Here is a 20,257-nt window from a genome sequence, read left to right as displayed (position 1 = left end):
TTCTCTGTGACAAAAAACTTTCCAAGTCCTCTTCCATTCTCTCTCTCTCCCTCCTTCCATTTATCAGGTACCAAGATCCTGTTACCCGCACTTTGTAAAAAAAAAGTGTTGTGTTTTCCAGATAATTGGTTTTAATAGACTTGTACCTTCGCTAGCCCACTAGTGCTGTTTGCCTCTACAGAGATGTACAGTGATCTACAAATCTGTAGTCATTCTGTAACAGGATTCAAGTTGTAGGTCGAGATATTTTGAGAAATTATTGATAATACCATCTAGATGGTGTTCTTAACTCCCTTATTCCGTGGTCCCTTTTTGGCAATCTGGTAAACTTTTTTTTTTTTTTTAATCTCTTATTATTTATTTATTTATAAAATATTTTACCAGGAAAGATACATTGAGATTTCTCTCATTTTCAAGTATGTCCTGGGTTATTGGTTGTGGGTCTAACAACTACCTTCTTTTTGATGTAGGGATAAGTGTAAACAAGTATCCACAGCTTTATTGATAATATGGTATGAATATTTTTTTTAAGTTATTCGCTACGCATTGTACAGCGCTGTGGAATTTGTTGGCTTTTATAATTATAATATATATAATATAAGTGTGAATTGCCAGGAATTCAAAGTGAATTTAAACTTGTAGGCTAAAATCATCAAACTGAAAATATATAGTTGGAATAGAGAATGTTTGTTTATAAATCGTTCTCCACTACCTAAAATTTATTTTAAATTCTTTGAATTTGCCAATTAACACTTTTTAGTGAATATTGGTGTGTGTTTTTGTGATGAACCAACAAATACTCTGTCGCACGTTTCCTATATTCATAACTAAAGGAAATGCTAGATTTCAGATTAAAAGTTAGGACAGGCCCATTTTATTACCATTGTTTTTTTTTTATTTTTTTATTATCTATGCTTTTCTATTGAGACAAAAAACAGTGTCGATTAAACTTTCACCATTGTGTTCTGTTCTAGAAAGCAAAACTGGGTGTCAGTGTTCATGATAAAATGGGATACAGTGTTAGGGATTTAAAAAACAAGTACCAAAAATGTACACACACTTTCAAAGCTATACTGCATTTACATCAGAAATGTACGCTCGGAGTTTTGAGTTCCTTTATGGTTCTGGGTAAAGGTAATTTCTGGTACAAAGTTCTAAACTAGAGCAGTTGCCGTGGCAATTTGTCTCGTTATGGAGACAGGCAATTTTCCTACTTTTTGTTGTAACATGTGATAAAACTACTAAATGCAGTAGAACTGTAGGTGGTTGGCTGGGAAACAAAAATGCATTTTAATTTTTATTTTTTTTTTGGATTTAGAAATGGAGTTTGTAACAGTTCAAAAATATATGTTCCAACATGTTTAATGTCAAGTCTAACTTATGAGCTATTGTTTTAATGTTTCTTTATCCTTTCAAGGCATTGGGTGAACGTTTCTGGCATACAGGCATTTGAGGATAACATTTGAACATGGGTAGCACGTGCGTAACCACAGCGCTGTTGGTGGCATTTTGTGACTGCCAAGTTGTTGCATACGTTCAAATCCATACAAAGCTTTAATTAACTTGTCTTGGTCTTGTCTATTAAAACACGTCCATTACTCCAACTGATATGACTTGAGTAAGACAGGGGGTGGTTGACAGTGCTGCTTCCATTTTAGTAGTGAGTTGGGGTGCAACTAAAATTAATTTAGAACCAGAACAATGTATCTTATGTACTCTGACTGATCTCAAAGCCCATTTATTGTAGTTTAAATGCATTATTGCTAGGGAGCTCTGTTAAACACTCAGACACATCAGAAAAGAGGAACAGATACAGAGGTTTATGGGCCCAAAATAGGGACTGTCCCTCCTGAACAGGGACACTTGGGAGATGTCATATCATACATCTGTGATGTAGCTCCTAGCTAGTTAGTTAAACCATATATAATAACAAAATGACTAGCCACAGAATTCCAGGATGACTATTAAGCCTATGCAAGTTTCTTTTATACCCATTTACACTAGTTACAATGTACAGCATATCGGTGCTGAAATCCTTACTGTAACTTCTAAGAATGAGCTCCACATTGGAGCTTTTATTAGCCGTGCCGGTTATTCTCAGCTTTCCACAGAAGTGTTAGTTATCTGCCATTGTAAATAGTACTTTTATAGTTACCACTGAGAGTACTGTGTGCTCAAGTGAACATATGGCCAGTTTACTGTTGATATTTTTCGGCAGACGTATTTGGTGATCATTTGTTCTTATTAAGTGTTCTTGCATAGCAAGACCACTTAATGTTATCTCACATATATATTATTATTCTTATTATAGCCAAATTTACCACCCTAACTCCTCCCACAGTTTTTACACTACATAGACAAAAATATACCAAAACGTGCGGATTGTTCCCGATTGGTATGCTATTACTTTGTGGAACGTTTCGCCGAATGGTTCACGGAATATCGTCGTTCTTGTGGCGAAATTGGTCCCATAGGAATGAATGGCAAAATGTTCAAAGCTAGAGTGGGAGCTGGCAAAAGCTGAAAAATCAGGACATGATTTCTAAACTGCCACCACTCCCTCATTTTCAAGCCCACCTACACAGATCTTATATCAAAACGTTCAGCTATCCCTGCTGCCACTAGAAATGTCCACGGCTAAGCCATAGTCCTGATAGTTTTCACGATATGACCATTTGTTTGCAACTCATGCTGTCCATTGACATTCATTGAAACTCCACTCCAGACAGCTTAAATTTGAAGGGCAATTTCTAAACTGCGACTGTGCCTTCATTGTTAAGATTTCAGAGACATACTACATACAAGACTATGTCTCGGTCTTGTGATTCTAACAATATAAAGCTCTTCGCTGTAGGATGTATAGTTTTTAAAATACGACCGTTTGAAGATGGCAACCGCAAAAATACTCTGACCTGTGCCAGGCTGCAGCAGCAAGTGATGTCATAGACAGGTCCTTTTGTACACCTGCTAATGGTTTTATAAATGTATGTTTTAATGTAACTATGAAGCACTTTGGGCAACAACGTTCTATATAAATAAATAATAACAGTTACTCCGCCCACTCCAGTTGTAGACTACTGTTGGAGGCAAGAACACATCACACAATTTCCCCAGAAATTGTAGCTTTTCTAGTATCAAATATGTAATTATTATACACTTATTTTTGCACTGTTTAAAAATACTAATAAAATATAATATGGGGCTTTGCATGTATTAATCTTCTCAATTGGTATAATAATTGATGTTTGGTGTAATTTGTCTTCTAGTATAAATGTTATATTTTATTGTTATGTTCGCCCTAGTGGACGTTGATATTTTGTTGAGGTACAGAAACCCCTCCCCCCTCCCCCCCCTCTTTTTTTTTTTGAAGATTGCTCTACTTATTGGACTTTGCCCATAGATTTTATATTAGAAATTATTTCCCATAATCCTTTTTGGAGGGCTGCTTAATCAGTGAAGATTAAGCTGCCCTCTGTTGCAAGATAGTGAAGAAGGAATGTGAATGGCATGCAGAGGCAAAAATGGAAACATATGAGCAGATGGTCCTTCCTAGTGAAGTGTGGGTCAATGTATTTTAACGGTTTGTGTGTTTTTTTCATAAGTCTGTTTTAACAGTAGTTATATAGAGCAAAATTTAGATTTATTTATTTATTTATTTTTGGCTATACTATTTTGATTATCCTAATCTCTTTACCCATAGTCGGACCCACAGTGCAGCACATAATTTAGTTAGAATAGCATATCAGACTTGTTCAGTTATTCGCAAAAGTGTCATTTAACCCTTGGGTTAAATATTCCGAAACAGAGGTCAATAGGGTAACCTCTTCTAAGAGTCTACAGTAAATTGGTAGATTTTAAAGCAAAGCTCGAGCATTTAATGAGCAGTATTAGTGAGTGCATATTTTAGGATTTATTACATAATCTAACTTAAACCAATAATGGCTATTGGTCCATAATGACTGAGACACACAATGAGTGATTATGTACCTCGTATGCAGTTTATTGCGTGACTTGATATATGCAAGTTGTCGGGTGACATATATATGTAGTTGTAACAAAAATGGATGACAACTAATGCTATTACTATTTTAATTTTGTACATTTTGATTTTATTTAAAAGTTTTTTGTTTTTTATTTTGGCATCAATATTCTCTGGAGTGTGTGTGTGGTGTGGTGTGGTGTGTTTTTTTTTTTTTTTTTTGCTACATTTTCATGTATTAAACCTAAAATGTAATTGGGAACTAGATATAGTAGCTTGTTTGTTTTTATTTTTTAGTTGTAAACTTGCATAGCCGTATTTTAACACAACTTCTTTTGAAGAAGATGAAATGTTTGCATAGATTTTATAAGCTTTGCCTGCAAGTTGGAGCATTCAAGTTTTAATGGCGTAGTAATGGTTTGTATCAGGGCATCTAGTTTGATTAGTTTATAACTTGAGGCCTTGAACCCATCCTTTCAATCAATAATGGATTAATGATGTCATGGAGCTGTCCAGTGCCACAACATATGAGTAACTAGGCGGGGATAACGGATTTTATAGAGTATACTGCAAGCTTTATATTCTGTACGTTTACATTAAAGGGACACTCCAGGCACCCAGACCACTTCTGCTCATTGGAGTGGTCTGGGTGCCAACTCCCACTACCCTTAACCCTGCAAGTGTAATTATTGCAGTTTTTCATAAACTGCAATAATTACCTTGCAGGGTTAACTCCACCTCTAGTGGCTGTCTGCTAGACAGCCACTAGAGGTCACTTCCTGGTCCATAGCACAGGAAACCTGTGCTAGAGCGTCGCTGGACGTCCTCACGCTGTGTGAGGACCTCCAGCGTTGCTCAAAACCCCATAGGAAAGCATTGAAATTATTTTTCAATGCTTTCCTATGGGGAGACGTAATGCGCATGCGTGGCATTGCCACGCATGCGCATTAGGTCTCATCGGCCGGTGGGCGGGATCAGTCTCGCCCACCGGCCGACGCAATTGACAGGAGGAGCGTCGCGGAGGAGGAGACAGCGGCGAGGGACATCACCGCTGCCTCAGGTAAGTGACTAAAGGGGTTTTCACCCCTTCAGTAAACGGGGATTGGGGGGTGGGAAGGAGAGGGACCCTCCAGTGACAGGAAAACAGATCGTTTTCCTGGCACTGGAGTTTCCCTTTAATAGAATATCTTTTGACAGTTTTTCCATTGACTTACACTTGTTACTAATACCCCCGCCTTCTTTCAAATGTTAATAATTACAAGCTCTTTTAGTTTTCAAAAAGTTATTGCCACCTCTCTGGGCCGTGTCGTTTTTAATGCTTCAATATTTAAAGCATTGGTTAGTCTCACAATCTGGTGCCATTGCCTATGGTAAAGACTGCTGTGCTTTCCTTGAATTTATTCCCTACCCATCTTCAGAGGCTGCCTGGTTGAATCCATCCAGTGTCCATACCTCTGTGGCAGGTGTGAGCGAGTGACTTCTCTGGAAGCTCATAATGGAGTTCTGGTGAAGCAAATTGAAACATGGAGGCAGATTGACCATCATGAAAGACGTCTGCTGCTCACGGAACAGAGTTTAGTGGGGGGCTCTAGTGGAGTGGAAGGAGATAAGACCAGGGCCGACCCTGGGGGAGGAGGGTAGGTGCAGACCGCCCAGGTACTCAGTAGACAGGCCGGGTGTGCCATGCTAGGCTCTGCCCTGCAGGTAGATCCCATCCCTCTGCCTGGCACTGGCTGTGCAGGGGTAGTGCATAACAAGAGGGGGCAGTGTCTACATGCAGGGGTGGATCCTAGCACTGCACACCCTGCTTATCTACTGTGCAGTTGGACGGTCTGCACCCACCAGGATCGACCATGTATAAGACAACTGAGGAATAGGCATGTAGCTAGGCTGGGAAGAGGAAAGGTTAGGCTAGTCCTGATTTTCTGCATCCTTGTTTGAGTGAAAATGTTGGGAGCATCAGCTCTGGAGTAGCTGTAGTGGAAGAAGCTCTTTCTTCTTGATTGGGACTAAAAATTGAAGAAAGGTTAGACAGGTTGTGGTGGAAGGGGACTCTATACTTTTAAGAGAGTAGACAGTGGTAATTTGCCACTCTGACTGTCTATTGGGCAATTAGCTGTCGTGTCTGGCATGTTGCTGACTGTGGTAGTAGATTATTGGGAGGGGCGCCTGGGGATGACCTGGCTGTCATGGTCCCTATTGGTACCAATGACAAAATCAAAGGAAAGTGCTGGGTCCTTAAGAATGAGTTCAGGAAATTAGGAAGTAAATTGAATAAAAGCACCTCCAAAATAGTATTTTCAGAGCTATTACCTGCGTTGCACGAAGTAGAAATAAAGTGGGAGATTAGGGGGTCAATGTGTGGCTAAAGTCAGTGTAGGAAGGAGGGTTTGGGCTTTTTAATGCACTGGACTGATATTGTTCAATCTTTATAGCCGTGATGGAATGCACCTAAATGGAAGAAGGTCTGCTGTGCTGGTGACAGGGTGACTTCAAGGTTGGAGTAGATTTGAAACTAGTGGGAGGGGACAGGGAGGAAACACAGAAATCCACAAAATGTAGATATGACCAGAAGATGGGCTTTAGGTCACTACCAAAAGGGGGTGGAGATGGGAGGAATGGCAAGATCAGAACAGAGAAGGTATCTAATAGTAATAAAAAAAAAAAGTACAAGAGACTCATGATATGAAATGTATACTTGCTAAGGCAAAGAGCCTTAATCTCAAAATAAGGGAGCTAGAGGCAATAGCATACACTAAACAATACAACATAATAGGAATAACGGAAACATGGTGGGGTGAGACATGATTGGGCTGTTAACTTACCGTATTTATTCGAGTATAACGCGCAAAATTTTGTACCGATTTTTTTTTTTTTTTTTTTTTTTTGTAAATCTTTATTTTTCGGTGCAGTATTAGGGGTACAAACATAGTACAGTGTGCCACAACAGCGTATACAAGTAATTTCACAGTTTCCATAGCATTCTACTGTTGGGGTCTAGTTGTCTTGTGCACCTTTTTCTAATATATCCGTCTGTGTGGTTATATCGAGTTTGCCGTCTCTACCAGTGATGGATTCGTGTTCTATGTCAGTCGCGCTTCAGGTTGGCGCCTGAGTGGTGTTATATCCCTGGTAGAGGGAGAGCTCTATAAGGCCACCCGTCTCTCTATGAGTGGTGTTGTGTGCGCTTAGATTCTACTGTGGGAGAGTGTCGGGTGGTGTGGGCCGTGATAGTCTGTGTCTTGCTAGGGTACAGTCAGGGTTGACTGTTTGGTGTTGGTGGTCTGCCCCTTTTATGTCAGTCTAGTGATATTATGTGTGATACGTCTTCGTGTAACCTACCCTTTGTCCCCAGGGTAGTGGGGGGGGGGGGGGTGTAAGCGTCCTGGTGCTGGCCGCCCGTCTTATTACTGCTAGGTGTCTGGCCCGTCTATGTGAGGCACCGTCTGGGGTTAGTCGGCTTAACATTTCTCTGCACGTTTAACTAGAAAAATCTTTAGTGTTAATGAGGGAGAAGAAAAACAAACAAACAAAGAAAAAAGCATAACGAAAAAACACAATTATACGTTTTCCACCGCTGTCGGCAGAGGATGAGAGCAAAAATGTCCTGCCAGGCATTACACTGAGGTAACGTTTTTACGGCAAGTATCGTCCCGGTGTAGGTATCTAGTCCGGTCTTCGGGCTCAGGTGGAAGATTGGAGGCCTCTGTGCCTGAGAGTGCACGGTGGGTCCCTTGATTGGCTGCGCTCTGTGGTGGGAGGCCCAGTGCTGTGAGTAAGGCTGGGATGTCCGCTGGGTCTGTGGCTTTGAATGAGTTCTCCTCCTTGGTAATCCACAGGGACCTTGGTGTTGCCCATCTGTAAGTGAGGCCTGCTGTCTGTAGGATCTTCGTCAGGGGCTGCATAGATTTCCTCCACAGCAATGTGGCTCTGCATAGATCTTGGAAGAATGATATATGGCTATTTTCAAATTTGTAAGGAGTTTGTCCCTTCAATGCTGTTAACAGGGTGATCTTGTCAGTCATTGTTTGACATCGGAGTATTATGTCGCGTGGTGCTGCAGCTGGAGCTTGTGGTGGTTTTGCTATTCGGTATACCCCGTCAAAGGTAAAGCGTTTGGCTTGTGTTGCTGTCAGGAGGGAGGCAGCCAGTCGCCGCACGTAGTGCAGTAGTTCTTCCAGGGGGATGGATTCTGGTACTCCCCGTATTTTAATGTTTTTTCGTCTTCCCCTGTCGTCTAGTATGTTCATCTGCTTGTTTGGGTCGTTTGTATAAGTTGGACCTGGTCTGTCAGAGCCTTTAGGTCGTTTTTGAGGTCAAATATTTCCCTTTCATTATCATGGGTGCGCGCCTTAACGGCCTGTACCTCGGTAGTGAGTACCCCTAAGTCCGCTTCCCACATGCTCCTGAGGTTGCGCTGTAGGCTAGTGAGCATCTCCTGAATGTCCTGCTTGGAGGCCGGGGTTAGTACCTCTTGTGTGAGTTGCTGTTCGCCTTCAGACCGTGTTGGGCTCTGTCGTGAGGCCCGACCGCCTGATCCCGTGGGTGAGGGGTCTGGCAAGGGTGAGTGTTCCCGGGAGCTTGCCGCCATGACTGTTGCCGGGTTTTGCAGCATCTGGCTGATGTCGCGCTGGGTCCCGCGGTTGCCCGCCGGCGTTTTGTTGGATCTCCTACCCATCTCTGCAACTGGGTAGGGTTCAGGCTGGGCTAGCAGCAGTGCTGCCGTGTCCGTGTCGCTCCACTGTGTGAGGCCGCCTAAAGTAACTAGAGGCTGGCTGCTCACGTGGTAGGCCTTGGTGCTGCGGTTGCGGTATTTCCTGCTTTGGGGCTGAAAAAAAGGCATCAGCCGCTTCGGGTTTGTGAGCTGATGGCGATGCAGGCGTTGGTTTGTTCGTGTGAGGTAGGATGCCGCTGATATTTGGTCGATGATTTTGTCGCTGGTCGGAGCTGCTGAAAATGGCGACCGCTCCGTTGCGCTGCTAGGCTCCGCCCCTTGTACCGATTTTTAATCTAAAATTAGGGGTGCGCGTTATACTCGAATTAGAGTGGGTGCTCCGATAATACCTCCCAGGACCGCCGGGCTCATTACAAGCCCGGCGGTCCTGGGGTGGCGGGCAGCAAGCGTTTACTCACCTCCCTGCAGCTCTTCCAGCTCCCCAGTGTAAATCTCGCGAGACCCGCGGCCAGCTCTGACGGCAGTGGCGTACATACCGGGGTCGCAGGGGTCGCGGCTGCGACCGGGCCCGGCCCACCAGGGGGCCCGGCCGCCCTGCGACCCGGTATGTATGTCACTGGGCCAGCCTCTTGTCCTGGGGGGCCCAGGAGCCGGCCACCTCCGGGCCCCCCGAGGCTGGCCCTGCTGTCATCCGGCTGGCCGGTACTGCGGACGCGCGAGAGAGCACTGTCTCCTAGGTGCTTCCTCTTCAGCTCCCTCGCGCATCGCACTGATACCGGAGCCGGAAGATGACGTCATCTTCCGGCTCCGGCATCAGTATGCGGCGCGCGAGGGAGCTGAAGAGGAAGCACTCAGGAGACAGTGCTCCCTCGCGCGCCCGCCAGCCTGCCTGCCCACCGGGTGACCGGCCCCCCAGGAGCCCAGCAGCACCACTGGACCCCAGGGAATCCCCTCAGCTCTCCCACAGGTAAGGAGGCTGGGGGGATTTAAACAAAAAATGTGTTTGTGAGTGTTAGTGTTAGTGAGTATGTGTTAGAGTGTGAGTGTGTGTGTTTGTGAGTGTGTGTGTGTTTGTGAGTGTGAGTGTATGTTAGTGTTAGTGAGTGTGTGTTAGTGTGTGTTTGTGAGTGTGAGTGTATGTTAGTGTTAGTGAGTATGTGTTAGAGTTAGTGAGTGTGTGTTAGGGTGTGAGTGTGAGTGTATGTTAGTGTTAGTGAGTGTGTGTGTATGTTTGTGAGTGTGTGTTTGTGAGTGTGTGTTTGTGAGTGTGTGTTTGTGAGTGTGAGTGTATGTTAGTGAGTGTATGTTAGTGAGTGTATGTTAGTGAGTGTATGTTAGTGAGTGTATGTTAGTGAGTGTATGTTAGTGAGTGTATGTTAGTGAGTGTATGTTAGTGAGTGTATGTTAGTGAGTGTATGTTAGTGAGTGTATGTTAGTGAGTGTATGTTAGTGAGTGTATGTTAGTGAGTGTATGTTAGTGAGTGTATGTTAGTGAGTGTATGTTAGTGAGTGTATGTTAGTGAGTGTATGTTAGTGAGTGTATGTTAGTGAGTGTATGTTAGTGAGTGTATGTGAGTGAGTGTATGTGAGTGAGTGTATGTGAGTGAGTGTATGTGAGTGAGTGTATGTGAGTGAGTGTATGTGAGTGAGTGTATGTGAGTGAGTGTATGTGAGTGTGAGTGTGTGTTAGTGTGAGTGTGTGTTAGTGTGAGTGTGTGTTAGTGTGAGTGTGTGTTAGTGTGAGTGAGTGTTAGTGTGAGTGAGTGTTAGTGTGAGTGAGTGTTAGTGTGTGTGAGTGTGTGTTAGTGTGTGTGAGTGTGTGTTAGTGTGTGTGAGTGTGTGTGAGTGTGTGTGAGTGTGTGTGAGTGTGTGTGAGTGAGTGTGTGCTAGTGTGTGTTTGTGAGTGTATGCTAGTGTGTGTTTGTGAGTGTATGCTAGTGTGTGTGAGTGTATGTTAGTGTGTGTGTGTTAGTCTTAGAGTGTGTGTGTGAGTGTATGTTAGTGTGTGTGTGTGTGTGTTAGAGTGTGTGTTAGTGTGTGTGTCTGTTACTGAGTATGTTTGTGTGCATCTGTTAGTGAGTGTGTATGTATGTCTGTCCCTGAGTGTGTGTCTGTCAGTAAATGTGTGCGTCTGTTCATGAGAGTGTGTGTGTCTTAAGCACTTACTTACCTTTCTCCAGCGCCGGACTCCCTTGGCGCTGGGAATCTCTCCGCCTCTCAGCTCCGAATACGCATGCGTGGCAAGAGCCACGCGCGCATTCAAACCGCCCATAGGAAAGCATTATTCAATGCTTTCCTATGGACGTTCAGCGTCTTCTCACTGTGATTTTCACAGTGAGAATCGCAGAAAATCCTCTAGCGGCTGTCAATGAGACAGCCACTAGAGGCTGGATTAACCCTCAGTGAAACATAGCCGTTTCTCTGAAACGGCTATGTTTTCAGCTGCAGGGTTAAAACTAGAGACCTGGCACCCAGACCACTTCATTGAGCTGATGTGATCTGGGTGTCTGTAGTGGTCCTTAAAGTGTATGTGTTTATGCATGCACTGGCATACATACCGCGGTCACACAGGTCGCAGCCCTGCGACCCGGTGCCCGCCGCCATGTGTTGCGGGCCCCTGCCCGCGCAGCGTAAGCGCGCGCGGGGGGGCCCACGGATCAGTTTTCGCACCGGGGCCCCATGGGTTGTGTGTACGCCACTGTCTGACGGCCGCGGGTCTCGCGAGATTTACACTGGGGAGCTGGAGGAGCTGCAGGGAGGTGAGTAAACGCTTGCTGCCCGGCGGTCCTGGTAAGTATTATCGGAGCGTATTAAATGGTTTATTTTCCTTGCATTCAGGCTTTTTCTATGATCCCTTTTTTAAGCAGGCATATTGCTTATAGCAGTGTTAAGCATCTCTATTTCTTCGAATAATATTGTAGATAATGTTGTACAGGAAAATACTGGGAATGTAAAAACAAGTAGGTGACTTAGGTTTAACTGGGACAAAAATAGTATTTATTTATTTCTAATTTCTATAGTATTTTTATTATTTAGGACCTCTCCACAAAGTTTTTACTTCAAACAGCCCAATACATATAAAATGATCAGCTCTCCAAAAGATTAATTGACTAAGCACCCCCTCCCTCTTCTGCTGGGCTAATATTTATTCGCGTATAACGAGCAACCCTAACTTTAGATTAAAAATCGGTACAAAATTTTATACCGATTTTTTTATTTATTTATTTATTTTTATTATTTTTTTTTAATCGAAAATTAGGGGTGCGCGTTATACACGTGTGCGCGTTATACTCGAATAAATACGGTAAATGGTTTTACATTATTTAGGAAGTATAGGAAAAAAATTTAGGAGAGGCATGGTGTGTGTGTGTGTGTGTGTGTGTGTTTATATATACATTTTATTTTTCAACCATAGGTTACAGACAAATATATATATATTTTTTTTTTGTGTGAAAAAAACAGAGGATAAGTGGAATACCTTAAAACAACTACTATAAATGTACACTTCTCAGTATGTACCCTTGAGTAATAAATCTAAAAGAAACAAATTGAAACTAATGTGACTTAGTGGGAAGGTAAACCAAGAAATTTAACATAAGAAAAGGGCATATTAAATCTGACAAATCTATCAGAGGCATCCTATATATGATATAAGAAATACACTAATGCGTGCAAAAAGGCTTAACTAGAAAATGAGAAAGTAATGGCCAAAGATTACAAAACCAACCCCCAATTTAAAAAATTAAAATAAAATGTAAGTGCATAAATACAATTTTAACCCCTTAAGGACACATGACGTGTGTGACACGTCATGATTCCCTTTTATTCCAGAAGTTTGGTCCTTAAGGGGTTAAACAAGTTGACGTGTGTCCCATGAATCCCTCATTTCTATTTAGCAAAAGAGGTTGTTAAATGCAAATTGTTTTTCTTCACACCATGGAGTCTCCATTTCCATAAAATATTTTGGAGCAAATTAGCAAAAGCAATTGTTAATAGAAAGCTAATACAGTCTCCTTGAAACAGCGGATCATGGGGAAACAAAGTACCAATTTCTTGAAGTTTACCAGGGAATCTTAGAGTGTTAAATGCATTGCAGCAAAACCAGAAAATATGACCGGGCCAAAACGATAGTCCGAGATTGCTGTATCGTATCTCTCATGCAGAAGGGCCTGCTGGCATTTCAGTTTTGGACTGCTCCTTATGGGTGAGATTAGTCTGATATGCAAATGGTATAGGTTCTCTTTGTAATGGCTCAAGTGAGCAAAAACATTTAAGATCCGAGCGGAGACCAAACGAAGGGCAAGATACTGAGTTTCTCTAAACTAAAGACTGTTCTCATATTCTCTGGTTTTATTGCAATGTTGGAGTGTAGTTTGATAAGCTGATACAACTGCTCTTCCCTCAGTCATGGCTGCTTGTTCTCACATTACTTGATATAATTCTCTAAGTGTAAAGGGATGCAATGAATGGGCTATCTGCATGATGTACCTGAGAGATCATAATCTCTTTGCACACTGTAGGCTATATTCAAGGCTAGGCTAAGGAGGGGAAAAAAATAAAAAACTTTTTTATTTTTTTTTTTCATTTTTTCATTTTATTTTTATTGCAGGTTCACTCTTTGTGTTATATTGTGACTTTTTTTTCAAACCCAAATGTCTCTGTGCATCCTGCCACTGCCAAAAGAGCCATAAGTTTGAATTAATGGGTAGGGTGGGTGGATGAGGTGGTTTATTTATCGGCGTATAACACGCACTTTTTCTCCCTGAAAATAGGGGGAAAATGATGTGTGCGTGTTATACGCCGATACACCATATTTACTTACCTGTCTTGAAGCGTGTGCCGGCTTCACAGCGCGCACTGCGGTACTGGAACTTCAATTTCAGGTTCCGGTTTCCGGCGGGACTGAAAGGAAGTGTGCACACTTCCTTTCAGTCCCGCCGGAAACCGGAACCTGAAATTGAAGTTCCAGTACCGCGGTGCGCGCTGTGAAGCCGGCCCACGCTTCAAGACAGGTAAGTAAATATGGGACAAGGGGAGGGAAAGTGCACTAGGGGACACCATGGGAGGGGGTGGAGAATACTATGGGAGGGGGTGGAGAATACTATGGGATGAGGGGGAGTGGAGAATACTATGGGATGAGGGGGAGTGGAGAATACTATGGGATGAGGGGGAGTGGAGAATACTATGGGATGAGGGGGAGTGGAGAATACTATGGGATGAGGGGGAGTGGAGAATACTATGGGATGAGGGGGAGTGGAGAATACTATGGGATGAGGGGGAGTGGAGAATACTATGGGATGAGGGGGAGTGGAGAATACTATGGGATGAGGGGGAGTGGAGAATACTATGGGATGAGGGGGAGTGGAGAATACTATGGGATGAGGGGGAGTGGAGAATACTATGGGATGAGGGGGAGTGGAGAATACTATGGGATGAGGGGGAGTGGAGAATACTATGGGATGAGGGGGAGTGGAGAATACTATGGGATGAGGGGGAGTGGAGAATACTATGGGATGAGGGGGAGTGGAGAATACTATGGGATGAGGGGGAGTGGAGAATACTATGGGATGAGGGGGAGTGGAGAATACTATGGGATGAGGGGGAGTGGAGAATACTATGGGATGAGGGGGAGTGGAGAATACTATGGGATGAGGGGGGGTGGAGAATACTATGGGAGGGGGTGGAGAATACTATGGAAAGGGGGGGGGGGGAATTTCCTGGAATTTCCTTCTTAAAATGAGGTGCGCGTTATACGCCGATAAATAAGTTTCTTCCCCTCTCTCTCTCTGCCGGGCCATTGGATGGGAAATTTATTTTGTTTTTTTCTTGTGATTTATGCTTGGAGGAAATAGAGTAGGGAGTTTCAGCCACATTTTCCATTTTATTTTGTTCAGTAATGCCTTAAAGCAAAATAACTGTAAGAGCCATGCAGTTACCCTGAGTGTATGTCTTATTTATGTATTCCTTCTGGAGTAAGACTCGTTGGGAAGCCAATATTTGATAAAGAGATTAAGTATCGTACAGGTATTGGGATGGTTCCTAAAACTTGGCGTACCCTGTATAATGAAAGCTCATTGAAGTAGTCTGGGTGCAGTTTCCCAGGTCCCTTAACTTTGTAAAGGCAATTATTGTAGTTTTTTTTTTTTTTTTAATAAACTGCAATAATTTCCTTTTTGAGGGCTGCCTCCACCTCTAGCTGCTGTCTACCAGACAGCCACTAGAAGGACTTCCGGGTCGTTGGGCGAATTTCGGTCGCCTAACTGGCCCTGGACGTCCACACGCTATGCATGAGGGTATCCAGCATCCCCCAAAACCTTGAATGCTCTCATATGGGGAAAGTCCTCATGCGAGGGCGGCCATTGCTGCGCATGGCAATAGGTCTCCCCGCCAGCTGTTTTTCCCAAAGTGCATTGAAATATTGCAGTCTTATTACATACTTGTAACCTCCCTCTCTTATAAAGAGTTTAGAGAGCTTAATTGATTATGCTTGACATATAACTGTGCTCAGACGGAGCCTGTCTAATCATCTGCTCATATTCTTTACTGCTGTAGAAGTGTCTCTAGGGTGTCAATACCGTGTAAATGTGTTTATTTTGTTACCTGAATAGTTTTATTACACTCACAATCTACTCAGTTTAAATAATATTGTATTTTTGGCTAAAATGATGTATCCTTCCAAATTGTAATCTTTGGGCAACACAATTTTTGTTCAGGATTCTCTGTACCTATGTTGCTGGGTTGGTGTGTGTTTGTTTGTTTGTTGATGGTGCTGATGTTTGTTGTGTGTGTTTTTGTTTTTGGTTTTTTTTTGGGGGGGGGGGGGGGGGTTTCTAGTCGTGTATTTGAATGGATGTGCCTTTTTTCCCTCCTATCTATTTCTATCTATTTCTTCTAATTTGATCCACACATGCCTCCCTATTTTATGAGTGAATTGCCCCTTAACTTTTTGATAAAACTGCCTTGAAGACTTTCCAATCCAACAACCCCTGACCACATTTTGCTTTTGTCATTGTGTTCAGTTAATGTTGAACTAAAATTGTTCTCATATTTGTATATATTACAAAATACTTTCGTAAGAGTGCAGTTTCTATTTATTCTTCCTAAGAAGTCTCTCTATCTTCCTTGTTCCTTCCAGTGTAGATTATATTGCAGGAACGTTATAACTGCCAATGCTTGTTTTCCGTTGGCATAGGGGCAGCTTCGGCGTAATTTATTACACATATTGATACACCCAGTGGATTCATTGGAAAGTACGACTCGAAAGAACATGCTAATATTTAATGACCGCTTATTAATGTCTATGAATAAATTTGCACTTCTACGTATTCTAAAATGTTGTGTCCTTGAATGAATGATTGATTGTCTTTCTGTTTGTATTCTAGGACATGATTATAGTTTTTATTTCGATACTCCGTTTATAGTCTATAAATTTGCAACTCTCTGAACACTGTTGTTTTGAGATCAACAGAATCTCATGCCTCCCAAATGTCCTTATTAAATAGGCACAGTCCCTATTTTGGACCCAAACCAATCTTTCCCACAAATTCTATATTGTTTGTGTGTTTAACAGAGCTGCAGAGAAATACTCCACTCTACCGTGTCTTTAACCCCTTAAGGACACATGACATGTGTGACAAGTCATGATTGCCTTTTATTCCAGAAGTTTGGTCCTTAAGGGGTTAAACTGCAATACATGTGTTTAGAGCAGGGAAGTCCAAAAAGGTAGATCCACAGATGTTTTCATACTACAACTTCCTAGATGCTTTGTCATTCTAAAGGCACGCAAAGCATCATGGGAGTTGTAGTTCTGCAACATCTGTTGATCTACCTTTTTGGCTCCCCTGGTTTAGAGATCAACCTCTGTTCTTGTAATAAATTATTTTTATTAGTAAGTCACCTAAAATGTTTAGATCAATCACACCCCTAAAGTTAAAGTCTCCTCCCTCTTTGGCCATTTGAAATGTTTGGAGGTATGGAATCTTCTACCTCATTTTTATAGATAAGCTGCAAGCACAGTTTATTCTGGTTTTACAATGCTAATGAGGTTTTAAGAAATGTATTCTCTTTTTCACTTAGCTGCCATCTATTTTGTATTTTTGTTCGTAGTCTGTAGTGGCTATTCCCAGTCCCTATGTCCTGCAGCTTCAGCATTTTGATCTGGTAGAAATCTGACTTAAAGCGGCACTGTCACACTGAACTTACCTTTCCCCTTTTTTTTCTGTTTCCTTTTCTCTCCCTCTCTCAGAATCTGTTCTTCTTCTTTTCTTCCTATCTGATCTAGTTTTCTTTAAAACACAAGACAAAATAGGGACTACTTTGTCTTATGTACTTTTCCTACGCCTGACATTCTCTGACAGAAGGAGGAGCTTAAGTTAGCTCTATTTCCTGGGTCAAAAGTTTTTCCACAATACTCACCCTGCTCCCTGACACAGGCAATGGAGCAGACGTAAGCTCCTCCTTGTGTCAGGCTTGGAAAAATACAGACACAGTCCCTATTTTGTCTTGTGTTTTAAATAAAACTAGATCAGATAGGAAGAAAAGTACAGATTCTGAGTGAGGAAGAGAAGAAAAATTAAGTTTGGCATGTTAGTGCCACTTTAAGTTCGATTTCTACCAGATCAAAATGCTGCAGGACTCAGAGACTCGGTGTAGCCACTACGGACTACCAACAAAATAGATGGCAGGTAAGTGAAAAGGAGAATAATCTCATCATACCTCATACTATTGTTTTAAATCACATGGTCATTAAAATGTCAATATTGCTATATATTCTGTTTAGTTTTAACAATCCTAATTTGGGATTTTTGCATATATACAATTAAGCCATTTGGATGGAGAGCTGTGGATTTGTATTTATTCATTTTAGTGTTTTGTAAGTGCATAGCAAATTTAATATTCTGTAAGGTTTTAAAATGACTTCATAATATTCCTACAGTCTCCTAGTGGAATGCTGAAATTTTGCGGCTCCTAAAAGAAAAGGCACTGGGGAATGTATACCACTTTAAATGATCCCTTTTTGCTTGACAACGCTTGGAGAGTTGCATTCCCCCCCCCCCCCCCCTTCGCATCAAACAATGGTATATCAAACTACCACCCCTGCTGCATCTGTAGTACAGCTGTGTGAGAACATTGGTCTAAAAGGCTTTTGTGAAGTTCTGTGACGCGGATGCTGTTGATTCAACATATCTGTAAATCGGGGTGGCCAACCACAGCCCATAGTTTGAACGAAGACTCCCATGATGCTTAACCTGCACGGCCACAGTCTTCTAATAGATTATGGTTCATGGAAATGTTGCTGAGCAATTGATGAAGTGTTGCTAATTATACATTTTATGTGTGAAACAAAAGACTTGTTCACCCTAATGACATTTTAAATAAATTGAATAGTACATTTTTGAATCTATCGACTGATCGCTCATCCTACGCTATTAGGATGTGTATCTATTGTTCCATTGTCACCCAGTGTAGCCATCCTTACCAATTATATCGCCTTTTCACAGTTCTAATGTTGGATAGATGAAAGGTACACGGAAGGTTTATCTGCCGAGTACAACTTACTGTATGAGGGCAAGATAGTGCAAACTGCTCTGTATGCAGATATTTAGTAGTGCATTGTATCTATCACACATTGTCTCTAATGTGAAATTCAGGCAGCATGACAAAAAGTTAAATAACTTGTGTAGCAAGAGCTTTTCCCCCCAAAAATAAAGAAATCTGATTTTATTTTTTAACTAGATTTTCAAATGCCTCTTTCCCAAATGAACAGTTAAAGTTCTCTTCCAAGACAGACTTATTTCCATATGTTAATGAATTTGTTTATTTTTTTTCTTTCTTGTGAGAATGCTTCAGCCATTTTCAGCTTGTACTATTTTAGATCCAATAATTTAATGGATTGTTCAGCGGTTGTGGCTGCGGCTGGGAGTCATGGATTGGAAAAACGTCTAAGGCTCAGAAGAGGGGGAGGGGTTATTTACCCTGCCAGCTGTCAGGTGGTTGCTATGGCAATGGCATCTGGAAACACTGCTAATTTTTTTTCCTTGGGGGCGGGAGGGGGGGCACATGTTTATGGACCATTATTTTCCCTTCAATAGTTAACCTAACTGATATCACTTAATTACAACAAATGTTCTATATCTAATTTACTTAATTTAAATCACTGATTTAGTGCTAAATTCTATAATGACAGATAAAAAGATCTGACTAGCAGATTGCATTTTAACAGAGATGTCAATCCGCAAACTGCTATTTAACAAAAGGGATAGGTACCTAGACCATTTAGTATAATTGGAGGGGTTTTGATCATAGTCATAGTCTTTTTACTAAAAAGCCGTTTTAGTCGTATTTTAGTCATCTGACGTCATTGTTTTAGTTGACTAAATCTCCAGTGGATTTTGGTCAACGCAAGTTAAATCTAATGGGTTTAGGTATATTTACCCCTTCCACAGCCCCTTTGTGCAGTGTTCATTTTGGCGCCAAATTTCAATTTAGTTTTAGTCCTAGTCTTTTGACTAAAATGCCATTTTAGTTTTACTCGTATTTTAGTCAGCTTAGTTGTTTTAGTTGACAAAATGAACACTGGTTTCAAGGAGTTTAACTCCGTGAAATGATGCTGGACGTCCTCATACAAAGCGTTGTGCAAAAACCCCATAGGAAATCATTGATTCAGTGCTTTCCTATAGGGAAGGCCTAAGTGTGCATGGCGCTTGCTGCGCATTGGTTACCCCCTCACGAGGAAGTCTGAGGAGACAGAGCCAGCACTGAGAGACTTCGGAACTAGAATCGAGTAAGTGTTTTGATATAGAGTTCCATTAAAGACTTAAATTAAGCATTTATAATCCGATTCTGTCCATTATTGGAAAAGTTTATAATCCTTATATCTGATTATGTAAAAATATGCATAAAACTTGCTTCGCTGCTGACCTTAATCTAAAACTCTGAATGTACTGGATTTTTATTATTTTTTTTAACACACTGACGGAGTTTGATTTTGTGGTTAGAGGTAAATTCCCCCCTGGCACCGCCCTTGGTATTACATAATAATTTCCCCATAATTTCAATGAGTATTGCAGTTCATTTATTTGGGGTGAGCTTATCTATTATCCTAGAACTCATCTTAAGGAACCCGAGTTAAAATGTATGTTTTCAGTTGCAGGATTCTGGTGGCTGTTGTTTTAGAAAATATGAATTCATGGTGTAGTGCAGGGTGATGCAGCCTTTGACACTCCAGATGCTGTGAACTGTGTCACCCTGAAGCTTTGCCAGCACTATAGCTGTGAGAGTATTATGGGAGATATACTCCAGAAAATGTGGAGCGCCAAAGTTGCCTGCCCCTCGTGTAATGAATACATGAGGCAGCCATCATGTTGTGTTTGTAAGGAGTGTGCACATTTCACATGCTAATTCAGTATGGTTTGCACTGGGGACCATTGATTGGTTGATTTTTTTTTTTTTTTATAGATTTTTTTTTTTTCCCAGCCACTTCCTTGTGGTTGCCAAGTTATAGGACAACGTCTGTGGGGGGAGGGAGGGGGGGAATATCAACTTGTGTAGTGAATTTTTAGCTTTTGTACGTTAAATGAAACAAAAGAGGTTAATGAAGCGGT

The 20,257-nt window shown here is 41.9% G+C and overlaps 1 protein-coding gene across 2 annotated transcripts in view; it reads left to right on the top strand.

Annotated features, from left to right (window-relative positions):
* The window catches only part of INPP5A (inositol polyphosphate-5-phosphatase A), a 474,649-nt gene that overhangs the window by 1,094 nt on the left and 453,298 nt on the right, over positions 1–20,257 (top strand). The window lies entirely within an intron of this gene.

Source organism: Pelobates fuscus, chromosome 10 (genome assembly GCF_036172605.1).
Source record: "Pelobates fuscus isolate aPelFus1 chromosome 10, aPelFus1.pri, whole genome shotgun sequence".
In the NCBI taxonomy this organism is placed as follows: domain Eukaryota; kingdom Metazoa; phylum Chordata; class Amphibia; order Anura; family Pelobatidae; genus Pelobates; species Pelobates fuscus.
This window is presented reverse-complemented; position numbering and strand designations above follow the sequence as displayed.